Here is a 13,762-nt window from a genome sequence, read left to right as displayed (position 1 = left end):
TACGTCTACATCTACATTTATAGTCCGCAAGCCACCCAACGGAGTGTGGTGGAGGGCACTTTACGCGCCACTGTCATTACGTCCCTTTCCTGCTCCACTCGCGTATGGTTCGCGGTAAGAACGACTGCCGGAAAGCCTCTGTGCGCGCTCGAATCTCTCTAATTTTACATTCGTGATCTCCTCGGGAGGTATAAGTAGGGGGAAGCAACATGTTCGATACCTCATCCAGAAACGCACCCTCTCGAAACCTGGCGAGCAAGCTACACCGCGATGCAGAGAGCCTCTCTTGCAGAGTTTGCTAAACATCTCCGTAACGCTATAACGTTTACCAAATAACCCTGTGACGAAACGCGCTGCTCTTCTTTGGATCTTCTCTATCTCCTCCGTCAAGCCGACCTGATATGGATCCCACACTGATGAGCAATACTCAAGTATAGGCCGAAAAGTGTTTTGTAAGCCACCTCCTTTGTTGATGGACTACATTTTCTAAGGAGTCTCCCAAAGAATCTTAACCTGGCGCCCACCTTACCAACAATTAATTTTATATGATCATTCCACTTCAAATAGTTCCGTACGCATACTCCTAGATATTTTACAGAAGTAACTGCTACCAGTGTTTGTTCCGCTATCGCATGTATTCGCGATAATTACATTTATCTATGTTAAGGCTCAGTTGCCACTACCTGCACCAAGTGCCTATCCGCTGCAGATCTTCCTGCATTTCGCTGCAATTTTCTAATGCTGCAACTTCTCTGTATACTACAGCATCATCCGCGAAAAGCCGCATGGAATTTCCGACACTATCTACTAGGTCATTTATATATATTGTGAAAAGCAATGGTCCCATAACACTCCCCTGTGGCATGCCAGAGGTTACTTTAACGCCTCTAGACGTCTCTCCATTGACAACAACATGCTGTGTTCTGTTTGCTAAAAACTCTTCAATCCAGCCACACAGCTGGTCTGATATTCCGTAGGCTCTTACTTTGTTTATCAGGCGACAGTGCGGAACTGTATCGAACGCCTTCCGGAAGTCAAGGAAAATAGCATCTACCTGGGAGCCTGTATCAAATATTTTCTGGATCTCATGAACAAATAAAGCGAGTTGGGTCTCACACGATCGCTGTTTCCGCAATCCATGTTGATTCCTACAGAGTAGATTCTGGGTTTCCAAAAATGGCATGATACTCGAGCAAAAAACATGTTCTAAAATTCTACAATAGATTGATCTCATAGATATAGGCCTTTAGTTTTGCGCATCTGCTCGACGACTCTTCTTGAAAACTGTAACTACCTGTGCTCTTCTGCAATCATTTGGAACCTTCCGTTCCTCTAGAGACTTGCGGTACACAGCTGTTAGAAGGGGGACATGTTCCTTCGCGTACTCTGTGTAGAATCGAATTCGTATCCCGTCAGGTCCAGTGGACTTTCCTCTGTTGAGTCATTTCAGTTGCTTTTCTACTCTTGGACACTTATTTCGATGTCAGCTATTTTTTCGTTCGTGCGAGGATTTAGAGAGGGAACTGCAGTCATAGCATCGCTTTGGCGGATACGTCCTCCGGGTAACGACCAGAAGGGTACGCGTCCACCTGCAGATGCCATGAACCAGATGAAGAAGGCAGCGACTGCTGCAGTGGGGGCAGGTCGAGCTCCATCAGTAGGACGAGAAGAGGCGTGGGAGGAGAAGGCTCTGCCTCCATTCGGTCGTCCCACGGTGTCGTGAGGAAACCCTCTGGCGGCTGCTGTTGCCGCGCTGTCCTCTGAATCCGTGAATCTTGGGGAAGAGAGACTGAAAAATCATCGTGAACATGACAGAGGCGAAGTTGATTTTGATGTCGGTGCTGCAAGCCATCTGGACCTGAAATAAGATAAATGCAAGCGAGAGCCAAGGCGACGGACGACCTCACCTCGCGTCCTCCATCTGCTGCCGCTGAGAACCCTGCAAAAGGCGACATCGTAAGGCGCGAAGCGATACTCGCGGCCTTCCTGCAGCGCCGGGTGCTGAGGAGGTGGAGCAGGTGGAGCAGTACCCGATGGCAGTGTCCACGAAGCAGTTCCTCCGGCGATGGTCCATCTCGTGTGTGCGAACGATAGAAGGTGAGAAACAGTTGCAATGCTTAATCCCTGGTGTGTGAGCCGGCCGTGGTGGCCGAGCGGTTCTAGGCGCTCCAGTCTGGAACCTCGCGACTGCTACGGTCGCAGGTTCAAATCCTACCTCGGGCATGGCTGTGTGTGATGTCCTTAGGTTAGTTAGGTTTGCGTAGTTCTAAGTTCTAGGGGACTAATGACCTCAGATGTTAAGTCCCATAGTGCTTGTGGTGTCACCGCCAGACACCACACTTGCTAGGTGGTAGCTTTAAATCGGCCGTGGTCCATTAGTACATGTTGGACCCGCGTGTCGCCACTGTGTGATCGCAGACCGAGCGCCACCACACGGCAGGTCTCGAGATACGGACTAGCACTCGCCTCAGTTGTACGGACGACGTAGCTAGCGATACACACTGACGAAGCCTCGCTCCTTTGCCGAGCAGATAGTTAGAATAGCCTTCAGCTAAGTCAATGGCTACGACCTAGCAAGGCGCCATTAGTAACATTGCATGCATCTAAAGAGTCTCACCTGTATCGCCACAATCTCCAGATGTACCAAAAGGATGGATTAAAGTTAAGTATTCCAGAAGCTACGTACTTTTCTTTATAGCATTCATAACGTATCCTGTTCCAGACCTCACGCACCCTGCTTTGGCTTAGCGCGTGCCTTTCGGCTTCCTCTCATTGTGTCTAGGCTGTCTTGTCTAGACACAACAGTGCTCACAGCCATTTTTGATCCTGGTGTGTGCGGAGCGAAGTTTGGCCATCTGCTCCTTGAAGGTTCTGACAAAACGTTCCGCTTCGCCGTTTGACTGTGGATGGAACGATGCACTAGTCAGATGTAGTATGCCATTGCGTTCACATAATATTTCAGATTCGTTTGACGTGAACTGGGGTCCGTTGTCCGACACTGTGACTTCAGGCAAACCTTCGAGGCAAAAAATAGAGGACAATGCGTGAACTGTGCTGCGTGACGTTGTCGAATTCACTGGCACAGCAAAGGGAAACACGCTATACGAGTCAACCACAATCAACCAACGAATGTTCCAAAAAGGTCCCGCAAGATCTATGTACACACGTTGCTATGGCGATTGTGATTTAGGCCAAGCAGAGAATTTTTGTGGCGGAGCGGACTGATTTTCCGCACATGCGTGACACTGTGACGTCATCTGTTCTATTTCGATGTCCATACAGTGTAGACGCACTAACTGTTTTGTACGAACAATCCCCCAGTGTCCTTCGTGAAGTAACTGCAACATTTCTTTTTCCATAGCTTTAGGGATCAACACACTTGACTCTGCACTCTCATGTTGAAGAACAATCGCTCTTTGATGTATAGCGAGGCTATGCCGACGTGCAAAGTATCGGCGCACTACAGAGTTCTTCATCCTATGCAATGAGCGAGGCCAAGATGTGCGAATGTACATTACTGTCCATTAAAATTGCTACACCAAGAAGAAATACAGATGATAAACGGGTATTCATTGGACAAATATATTATACTAGAACTGACATGTGATTACATTTTCACTCAATTTCGGTGCATAGATCCTGAGAAATCAGTACCCAGAACAACCACCTCTGGCCGTAATAAGAGCCTTGATACGCCTGGGCATTGAGTCAAACAGAGCTTGGATGGCGTGTACAGGTACAGCTGCCCATGCAGCTTCAACACGATACCACAGTTCATCGAGAGTAGTGACTGGCGTATTGTGACGGGCCGGTTGCTCGGCCACCATTGACCAGACGTTTTCAATTGGTGAGAAATCTGGAGGATGTGCTGGCCAGGGCAGCAGTCGAAAATTTTCTGTATCCAGAAACGCACGTGCAGGACCTGCAACATGCGATCGTGCAATATCCTGCTGAAGTGTAGGGTTTCGCAGGGATCGAATGAAGGGTAGAGCCATGGGTCGTAACACATCTGAAATGTAACGTCCACTGTTCAAAGTGCCGTCAATGCGAACAAGAGGTGACCGAGACGTGTAACCAATGGCACCCCATACCATCACACCGGGTGATAAGCCACTATGGCGATGATGAATACACGCCTCCAATGTGCGTTCACCGCGATGTCTCCAAACACGGATGCGACCGTCATGATGCTGTAAACAGAACCTGGATTCATCCGAAAAAATGACGTTTTGCCATTCGTGCACCCAGGTTCGTCGTCGAGTACACCATCGCAGGCGCTCCTGTCTGTGATGCAGCGTCAAGGGTGACCGCAGCCATGGTCTCCGAGCTGATAGTCCATGCTGCTGCAAACGTCGTCCAACTGTTCGTGCAGATGGTTGTTGTCTTGGAAACGTCCCCATCTGTTGACTCAGCGATCGAGACGTGGCTGCACGATCCGTTACAGCCATGCGGATAAGATGCCTGTCACCTCGACTGCTAGTGATACGAGGATGTTGTGATGCAGCACGGCGTTGCGTATTACCCTCTTGAACCCACCGATTCCATATTCTGCTAGCACTCATTGGATCTCTACCAACGCGAGCAGCAATGTCGCGATACGATAAACCGGAATCGCGATACGCTACATTCCGACCTTTATCAAAGTCGGAAACGTGTTGGTACGCATTTCTTCTCCTTACACGAGGCACCACAACAATGTTTCACCAGGCAACGCCGGTCAACTGCTGTTTGTGTATAATAAATCATGCGAGCACGTTGCAGGTGCCGGCACCGGCTCCAACCTTGTGTGAATGCTCTGAAAAGCTAATCATTTGCATATCACAGCATCTTCTTCCTGTCGGTTAAATTTCGCGTCTGAAGGACGTCATCTTCGTGGTGTAGCAATTTTAATGGCCAGTAGTGTATTTTAGCGAAATCTTCGAATCTGGATGAACTTCCATGGCCTGTCCAGTTTTCCGATAGTTCAGTGACGAGGGCCTCCCGTCAGTTCGCCTGGTGCAAGTCTTCCGATTTGACGCCACTTCGGCGACCTGCGCATCGATGGGGATGAAATGATGATGATTTGGACAACACAACACCCAGTCCCTGAGCGGAGAAAATCTCCGACCCAGCCGGGAATCGAACCCGGGCCTTTGGATTGACAGTCTGTCACGCTGCCCACTCCGCTACCGGGGGCGGACCAGTATTCTGTATGAACCGAGCGTAATAGTTCATTTTCCCCAAGACTGACTGCAATTCTTTGACACTGAGAGGAACTGGCAAATCTCGTATGTCTAACAAATGCGACAGAAGGGGATGTACACCTAGACTGTTTGTGACATGACAATGATACTGCAACTCAGGATTAAAAGAATCACACCTGTCCAGTCTACACTTTAGTCCTGCATCAGATAACACACGACAGAAAGCACGCAACTTTGCAATATGCTCTTCAGGTGTACGACCTGCTACGACAGTATCGTCCAAATAGTTTGAACGGTTTGGTACATGTGCTGTCAGCCGTTCTAAATACCGTAGGAAGATGGCGGATGCGGAAGAACTTCAAAAAATGGTTCAAATGGCTCTGAGCGCTATGGGACGTAACTGCTGTGGTCATCAGTCGCCTAGAACCTGGAACTACTTAAACCTAACTAACCTAAGGACATCACACACATCCATGCCCGAGGCAGGATTCGAACCTGCGACCGTAGCGGTCGCGCGGTTCCGGACTGTAGCGCCTAGAACCGCTCGGCCACTCCAGCCGGCGAAGAAGTTCCAAAAGGAAAACGCTAATATTTAAATAATCCCAAATGAGCATTTACTACACACACTGTTTGAGATTCTTCATCGAGAGGTATTTGAAGATAGGTGTCGCGCAAATCAATTTTTCAAAAGTAACGTCCAGCGCCTAATCTGTGCATGAGATCCTCTGGACGCGGCAGTGGATAAGTATCAAGCGCAGTTTGTGGTCTGTCTGTAGACTTAAAGTAAACACAGAGGCGAATGCGACCTGAAGGTCTGGGGAGCAAAACCAGTGCACTTGCCTATTGACTGGCTGATATGGGTGCAATAACTCTGCTATCTTGCAATTCTTTCAGTTCAGCAGCCACTTTATCCCGTAATGTAATGGGAACAGTTCCGTCCCTGCAAAGTTTCGGTTGAACATAGTGTTTCAGCGTAATATGTGCAACGAAATTGTCAGCTTTGCCTAAACCTTCAGAAAAGAGTTCTGGGAATTCTTTTAGCAAGTTAGCTACACAGTATTTTGCATAAAATGCACACACTGACAACACATTGTCCTGAATGTTGGGCCGGCCGCGGTGGGCGTGCGGTTCCAGGCACTGCAGTCCGGAACCGCGGGACTGCTACGGTCGCAGGTTCGAATTCTGCCTCGGGCATGGATGTGTGTGATGTCCTTAGGTTAGTTAGGTTTAAGTAGTTCTAAGTTGTAGGGGACTGATGACCTTAGATGTTAAGTCCCATAGTGCTCAGAGCCATTTTTGAACCTGAATGTTGAAGCCAAACAAATCAAAAGAATAAAGATCAAATATGTTCTCAGAATCACGTGATTATAGCACTGTGGATGTCACTGTTCTCGTATGCGAACGACAGATTTCAGGCAAAGTACATATTCCGAGAATGGGAATGTCTTGTCGATTACAGGACTTCAGTTGTGTGCTAGTTTTAGACACGTGTGGGGAGCCTAACCGTTCATATCTGTGACGACTGAACAATGTGACAGAGGCCCCAGTGTCCAACTGAAATTTCCCACAAAGAAGTGTTGTGGATTGGCAAGAGAGCCAACCCACTATGAGAGGAAGCCGAAAGGCACGCGTTTTAGCTCACGCAGGCTGGCGTGAGGTCTGGAACAGGACAAGGAAGTTAGACTTTAGCAAAAAAGGACGTAGCTGGTGGAATACTTAACTTTAATCCGTAAATGGTGAACATCGCTCTTGACGGTACATGTTTTACAGCATCAATAGTAACTGGTAATGGCGCCTTGCTAGGTCGTAACAAATGACGTAGCTGAAGGCTATGCTAACTATCGTCCCGGCAAATGAGAGCGTAATTTGTCAGTGAACCATCGCTAGCAAAGTCGGCTGTACAACTGGGGCGAGTGCTAGGAAGTCTCTCTAGACCTGCCGTGTGGCGGCGCTCGGTCTGCAATCACTGATAGTGGCGACACGCGGGTCCGACGTATACTAACGGACCGCGGCCGATTTAAAGGCTACCACCTAGCAAGTGTGGTGTCTGGCGGTGACACCACAAGAACTGATTGAACAAATGTTCGACTCGCGTATATCTGAAGAATTGTACGCGCTCCAGAACTTGTCGGGAGGGGCAATTTTGGCGTTTGTGCCGTGAATAACATCGAGGGCAAGACTTAATTCTGTTCACCTGTGTAGCCGCCTGAGGCGTGGGACTAAGGGAAAGCAGGAAAGGTGTGGACGGGGCCTAATCAGTTACCGTTGGTTGCACAGAAAACACGTACACTTTATTTTTTTAAAAATCATAACTCTCAACAATCATTTTTAAAAGAGTTTACTACACAGGCGGCTGAAAGGCTTATTAGAAGAATTGCAAATTATTGTCAGCTGAAGGCTAAATGCAATGTTACACACAATCAACGGCTGAAGGCCTGTTTAAGAAGGTTCAAAATTATTCGTCGGCTGAAGGTCAGAAGCAATTTCAAAATACACAACGGCTGAAGGCCTGAATTACAAGTAAGGAAGGCAGTTGCATGTTAATATAGTAAAACATTTTTAAAACAATTTTAACAAACTGTCGTGACGGCTGCAGGTCTTACAAATTTAAAATTGAAAATAATTGTGGGCTGAAGGCCACAAGCAGTGTTACAAACAATTAACAGTTGAAGGCCGGAATTACCAGTGGGGAAGGCAATAACATGTTAAAATATTAATTTTAAACGATTATGACAACTTGTCCAAATAAGATCCACAGCTCCTTGGACCGACCGGAGGAAGGCGACTACAGCTGTGTAAGCGGTGAGACAGGCAAGCAAGAGTTGTACTCATGTAACAGGATGGCAACTCACAGCAGGAGTAGCTTAAGCGCAGATCGACCGACTAACCAATCCGCTTAACGTCCGATCACTGGTACAACGATGGAAAATTTTTAGGCAGGGGCGAAGAGACGGACAGCACCACGTCTTCATAAGCACACCCAAGGCCGAAGGAAGCACTAGAACCGAGGTAGACCTCCCAAAAACATATGCACAGTACAATTCAAGAGGCTGTCGAACTACACGCCGTGTCGGACAGCATCAAGACGACGAGGAAATGTACACTGCCGGAAAAGTACTCTAACCTCCAGGGCAGGTAACTGGGGCGTTAGTGGCCACAACTCAGAAGATACCGTGGTTGCATTTCACTAATAAGAATAATACTAAATCCAAACTAACATCAAGGAGTAGAAGGCGGCTAATAGTTTCTGCCAAACTGGGCGGCTCCACTTGTTGCGGTTGGTCTCACCGACCTTGGGAGCAGCAACACGCAAATAACAGCGAGATGTCAAACAGTGGAGGTTTCAGTAATGGACGCGGATGACTCAACTTCAAACGCCCTGGGTTCGGTCGTCGGCTACAGCCCCTCGGTCCGGCAGTGCCTGCACGCCACCAGCAGTCCCGGCCTCCCCCACGCTCTGGACCTCCTCGCTGCCCTGTACGAAGCTGAACTGCCTGACACACACGACGACCCGAAAATCTAGCCGTGGCACCAAAGATAGTACCACAATACTGGCTATCGATAACCGCTGCTGCTGCCACTCGTGGACAAACAATGCTCGCAAATTCAGTGGCGCCGTTAACACAAGGAGGAAACGAGACGCCACTACCGCTATTACAAGACGGGCATGTACTTTCTCCTTCATTTTTACAATCGCATCTGGACAGAGGGCTCGTTTTCCAGGCGCTGGCGTGACACCGCTGTCACATCCATACCTAAGCTCGGTAAGCACGAACATCCCCGTCAAGCTTCCACCCCATTTCTCTCACCAGCTGTGTTTATAAAGTGATGGAACGTATGATTCATGCCAAGCTGGTATGGTGGCGTGGTTTCGCAATTTACTAACCGTCGCACAGTGTGAATTTCGAGCTATGCGTTCTGCAGTTGACCATCTTGCCACTTTGCCAACCAGTGTCATGAATGCTTTTCTGCAAAAATCTCAGACTGTGTCCGTGTTTTTCGATTTGGAGAAGCCTATGACACCTGCTGGAGGACGTATCCTCCATACTCTCTACACGTGGGGCTTCCTAGGCCACATCCTCGGTTTCCTTAAGGAATTTTTAAAAGACAGAGTTTTCAAGGAACACATGAGTTCTGCCTTGTCGGACACCTTTATCCAGGGAACAGTGTGCCTCAGGATTCCATCCGGAGTGTTATCCATCGCCATTAAGCCTGTTATAGCTTGTCTTAGACTGGACATCTCCAGCTCTCTTTTCGTTGACGATCTATTGCAGTTCTCCACGGACTTGTCTCCTTCAGCGACGTCTTCAGCATTATCTAGATCGTCTTCACTCATGGAGCATCAAGAATGGCTTTCGTTTTTCCACTGACAAAACAGTTTGTATGAATTTCTGGCGGCGCAGTTGGTTTCCCCCACCGACCTTACGTCTTGGGCCTGTTGCTCTTCCGTTCTTCGAAACTACGAAATTCTGGGGCTGATGCTCGATAGGAAACTTTCTTGGTCCTCTCACGTGTCTTACCGGACGCCCGCTGTACGTAGTCCCTCAGTGTCCTACTTGTCCTCAGCCGTGCTTCCCGGGGGAACGGATCAGACCGCCCTCCTTCGTTTGTACCAGTCCCTTTTCCGTTCGAAACCAGACACGAACCCTATCGAACATGTCTGGGATGGATTGAAAAGGGTCATTTATGGACGACGTGACCCACCAACCACTCTGAGGCATCTACGCCGAATTGCCGTTGAGGACAATTTGGACCAACAGTGCCTCGATGAACTTGTGGATAGTATGCCACCACGAATACAGGCATGCATCAGTGTAAGAGGATGTGCTACTGGATATTAGAGGTACCGGTGTGTATAGCAATCTAGACCACCACCTCTGAAGGTCTCGCTGTAGGGTGGTGTGATTTTCATGATCAATAAAAAGGGTGGAAATGATGTTTATGTTGATCTCTATTTCAATTTCCTGTACAGGTTTCGGAACTCTCGGAACCAAGGGGTTGCAAAACTTTTTTTGATGTGTGTATGTCGGGACATTTACCAGCATACGTGCCTACTAGACTGTTCCTCCTCGTAAATGATCATGAGGCTATGACGTTTAGAGTAATGACAGGCGTTGAGAAACGTTTTGTCTAATTAAGTGTTCTACGGATCATGAAGTCGACACTAAGTGTGAACTCTTCAAGTAAGTGCGAGGTGGGCACAATTTTTAGTGACCAAACTTTGCTCGAAATTTCCATTCATAACTCTCTCGTGAAAAGTTAATAACTATAAGTCTACCGTTGCCATTAACACATACAGGTTGTTACAAAAATGTACGGCCAAACTTTCAGGAAACATTCCTCACACACAAATAAAGAAAAGATGTAATGTGTCCGGAAACGCTTAATTTCCATGTTAGAGCTCATTTTAGTTTCGTCAGTATGTACTGTACTTCCTCGATTCAACGCCAGTTGGCCTAATTGAAGGAAGGTATTGTTTTTTCGGTGCTTGTGTTGACGTGTGACTCATTGCTCTACAGTACTAGCATCAAGGACATCAGAACTTAGCATCAACAGGTTAGTGTTCATCACGAACGTGGTTTTGCAGTCAGTTCAATGTTTACAAATGCGGAGTTGGCAGATGCCCATTTGATGTATGGATTAGCACGGGGCAATAGCCGTGGCGCGGTACGTTTGTATCGAGACACATTTCCAGAACGAAGGTATCCCGACAGGAAGAAGTTCGAAGTAATTATTGATCGGCGTCTTAGGGGGCACGGAACATTCCAGCCTATGACTCGCGACTGGGGAAGACCTAGAACGACGAGGACACCTGCAATGGACGAGGCAATTCTTCGTGCAGTTGACGATAACCCTAATGTCAGTGTCAGAGAAGTTGCTGCTGTACAAGGTAACGTTGACCACGTCACTGTATGGAGAGTGCTACGGGAGAACCAGTTGTTTCCGTACCATGTACAGCTTGTGCAGGCACTATCAGCAGCTGATTGGCCTCCACGGGTACACTTCTGCGAATGGTTCATCCAACAATGTCTCACTCCTCATTTCAATGCAAATGTTCTCTTTACGGACGAGGCTTCATTCCAACGTGATCAAATTGTAAATTTACACAATCAACATGTGTGGGCTGACGAGAATCCGCACGCGATTGTGCAATCACGTCATCAACACAGATTTACTGTGAACGTTTGGGCAGGCATTGTTGGTGATGTGTTGATTGGGCCCCATGTTCTTCCACCTTCGCTCAATGGAGCACGTTATCATGATTTCATACGGGATACTCTACCTGTGCTGCTAGAACATGTGCCTTTACGACACAACATGTGGTTCATGCACGATGGAGCTCCCGCACATTTCAGTCGAAGTGTTCGTACGTTTCTCAACAACAGATTCGGTGACCGATGGCTTGGTAGAGGCGGACCAATTCCGTGGTCTCCACGCTCTCCTGACCTCAACCCTCTTGACTTTCATTTATGGGGGCATTTGAAAGCTCTTGTCTACGTAACCCCGGTACCAAATGTAGAGACTCTTCGTGCTCGTATTGTGGACGGCTGTGATACAATACGCCATTCTCCAGGGCTGCATCGGCGAATCAGCGATTCCATGCGACGGAGGGTGGATGCATATATCCTCGCTAACGGAGGACATTTTGAACATTTCCTGTAACAAAGTGTTTGAAGTCACGCTGGTACGTTCTGTTGCTGTGTGTTTCCATTCCATGATTAGTGTGATTTGAAGCGAAGTAATAAAATGAGCTCTAACATGGAAAGTAAGCGTTTCCAGATACATGTCCACATAACATATTTTCTTTCATTGTGTGTGAGGAATGTTTCCTGAAAGTTTGGCCGCACCTTTTTGTAACACCCTGTATATTGCCGCGCGGGATTAGCCGAGCGGTCTCAGGCGCTACAGTCATGGACTGTGCGGCTGGTCCCGGCGGAGGTCTGAGTCCTCCCTCGGGCGTGGGTGTGTGTGTTTGTCCTTAGGATAATTTACGTTAAGTAGTGTGTAAGCTTAGGGACTGATGACCTTAACAGTTAAGTCCCATAAGATTTCACACACATTTGAACATTTTTGAACACATATATTGACTGATAAACATCTAGCAATAAAGTAACTTTCCTCTGGCATGCAATTTAACAGTTAACAATTTTATCAACATTTGATTGCATTCTGCCTGATGTGTTACTTACATTATACCCTTCAATTTTTTTATTGTCTCACAGTTGTAAAATGGTAAGAAACAAAGGTTAAACCTCTTAATCAATTTTGCCAATAAACCACAGCAGTAGTCAGGTATCTGCCACAAGGAAAATTAATAACAAAGAAAATTATTCAGTAAGAGGTTTACATAGGAGCGTCAGTAACAACATTCGATTCCCTAGAGAAATAGAAATGGAGCACTACACTAGATTAGTTAGACCAAAGTGCACATACTCGTGTGAATGCTTACCAGTAATTAATAAATCAGTTAGTCACGTAGTTAATTACATGTCCCATAGATAATTTCAACGATTATTTTATGGGAATGTTGTGGAAAGAGTCAGTTTATTGGATTCGTATACATGATTTGTGTTAACATTAACGAGCACATTATTGTTTTAGTCCTTTTATGGAACTACGCTTAAAACTATTTTTTTATACAGGCTACACGTATTTAAACAGAAATTCGTCCATGGAATAGCAGTTCTCCAGGAGAAGTGATTTTAGGTTAGATTTAAAATTTCCTTTGCTACCTGTCAGACATTTTGCGGTACTGGGAACATGATCACAAACTTTTGTTGCTGTATATTGAACTCCGTTCTCAGCCAGTGACAGCTTTAGTTATTCTCAGATTGCGGTGGATTATTTACGACAAATTTCATTGGTGATGTATGTATTGCGAAGGTGCAGTTAAAATGCTTAAAGAGGTACCCACATAACGTCCCTGGGTTAACACCGCGTGCTAGTCTTACTGTTCGCTTTTGTGCAATCATTTCTTTCTTTCTAAGTGGTGAGTTATCCCAGAAAATTATTTCATAAGAGGTTATTGAGTGGAAATTTGCAAAATATGTCCGGAGCTTAATTCGTTTGTTTGGAAGATTAGCAACTATACGAAGAGCAAAAGTAGGTGACCTAAATTGTTTGAGAAACTCAGTGATTTCAGTCTGCACATCCAAAAATTTGGAGCGTTCTACTCTAGTTGCTGACTATTACGGACCAACTATATCAGTTGTTAGTATGACTGTTTGTTGTACAGAAGTGAATATAGTGTTTTTTTTTCGAAATTTATAGCGAGATTTATTTCTGATAACTGATTTATAATTCTTTAGAAAACTTCATTATCACTCTTTTATGTTGCTGTCTGTCTCATGGGATTTATTACACCAGTATCGTCTGCAGAAAGTGCCAATTCTTCATGTAGAGTGCTAAGTGGAAGGTCATTCATATACAAGAAACAGTAGTGGACCAAAAATTGTAATCTGTGGGATTCCCTTTGTGAATTTTCCACAGCCACTGAAATTTTCTACCCTTCCAGTATTGTTTGAACTATTCAGCACAACTGTTTGCTTTCTGTTTGTTAAGGACGATTCATACTAGCT

The sequence above is a fragment of the Schistocerca serialis genome, chromosome 10 (genome assembly GCF_023864345.2).
Source record: "Schistocerca serialis cubense isolate TAMUIC-IGC-003099 chromosome 10, iqSchSeri2.2, whole genome shotgun sequence".
NCBI classification, from domain to species: domain Eukaryota; kingdom Metazoa; phylum Arthropoda; class Insecta; order Orthoptera; family Acrididae; genus Schistocerca; species Schistocerca serialis.
Note: the sequence above shows the minus strand (reverse complement) of the source record.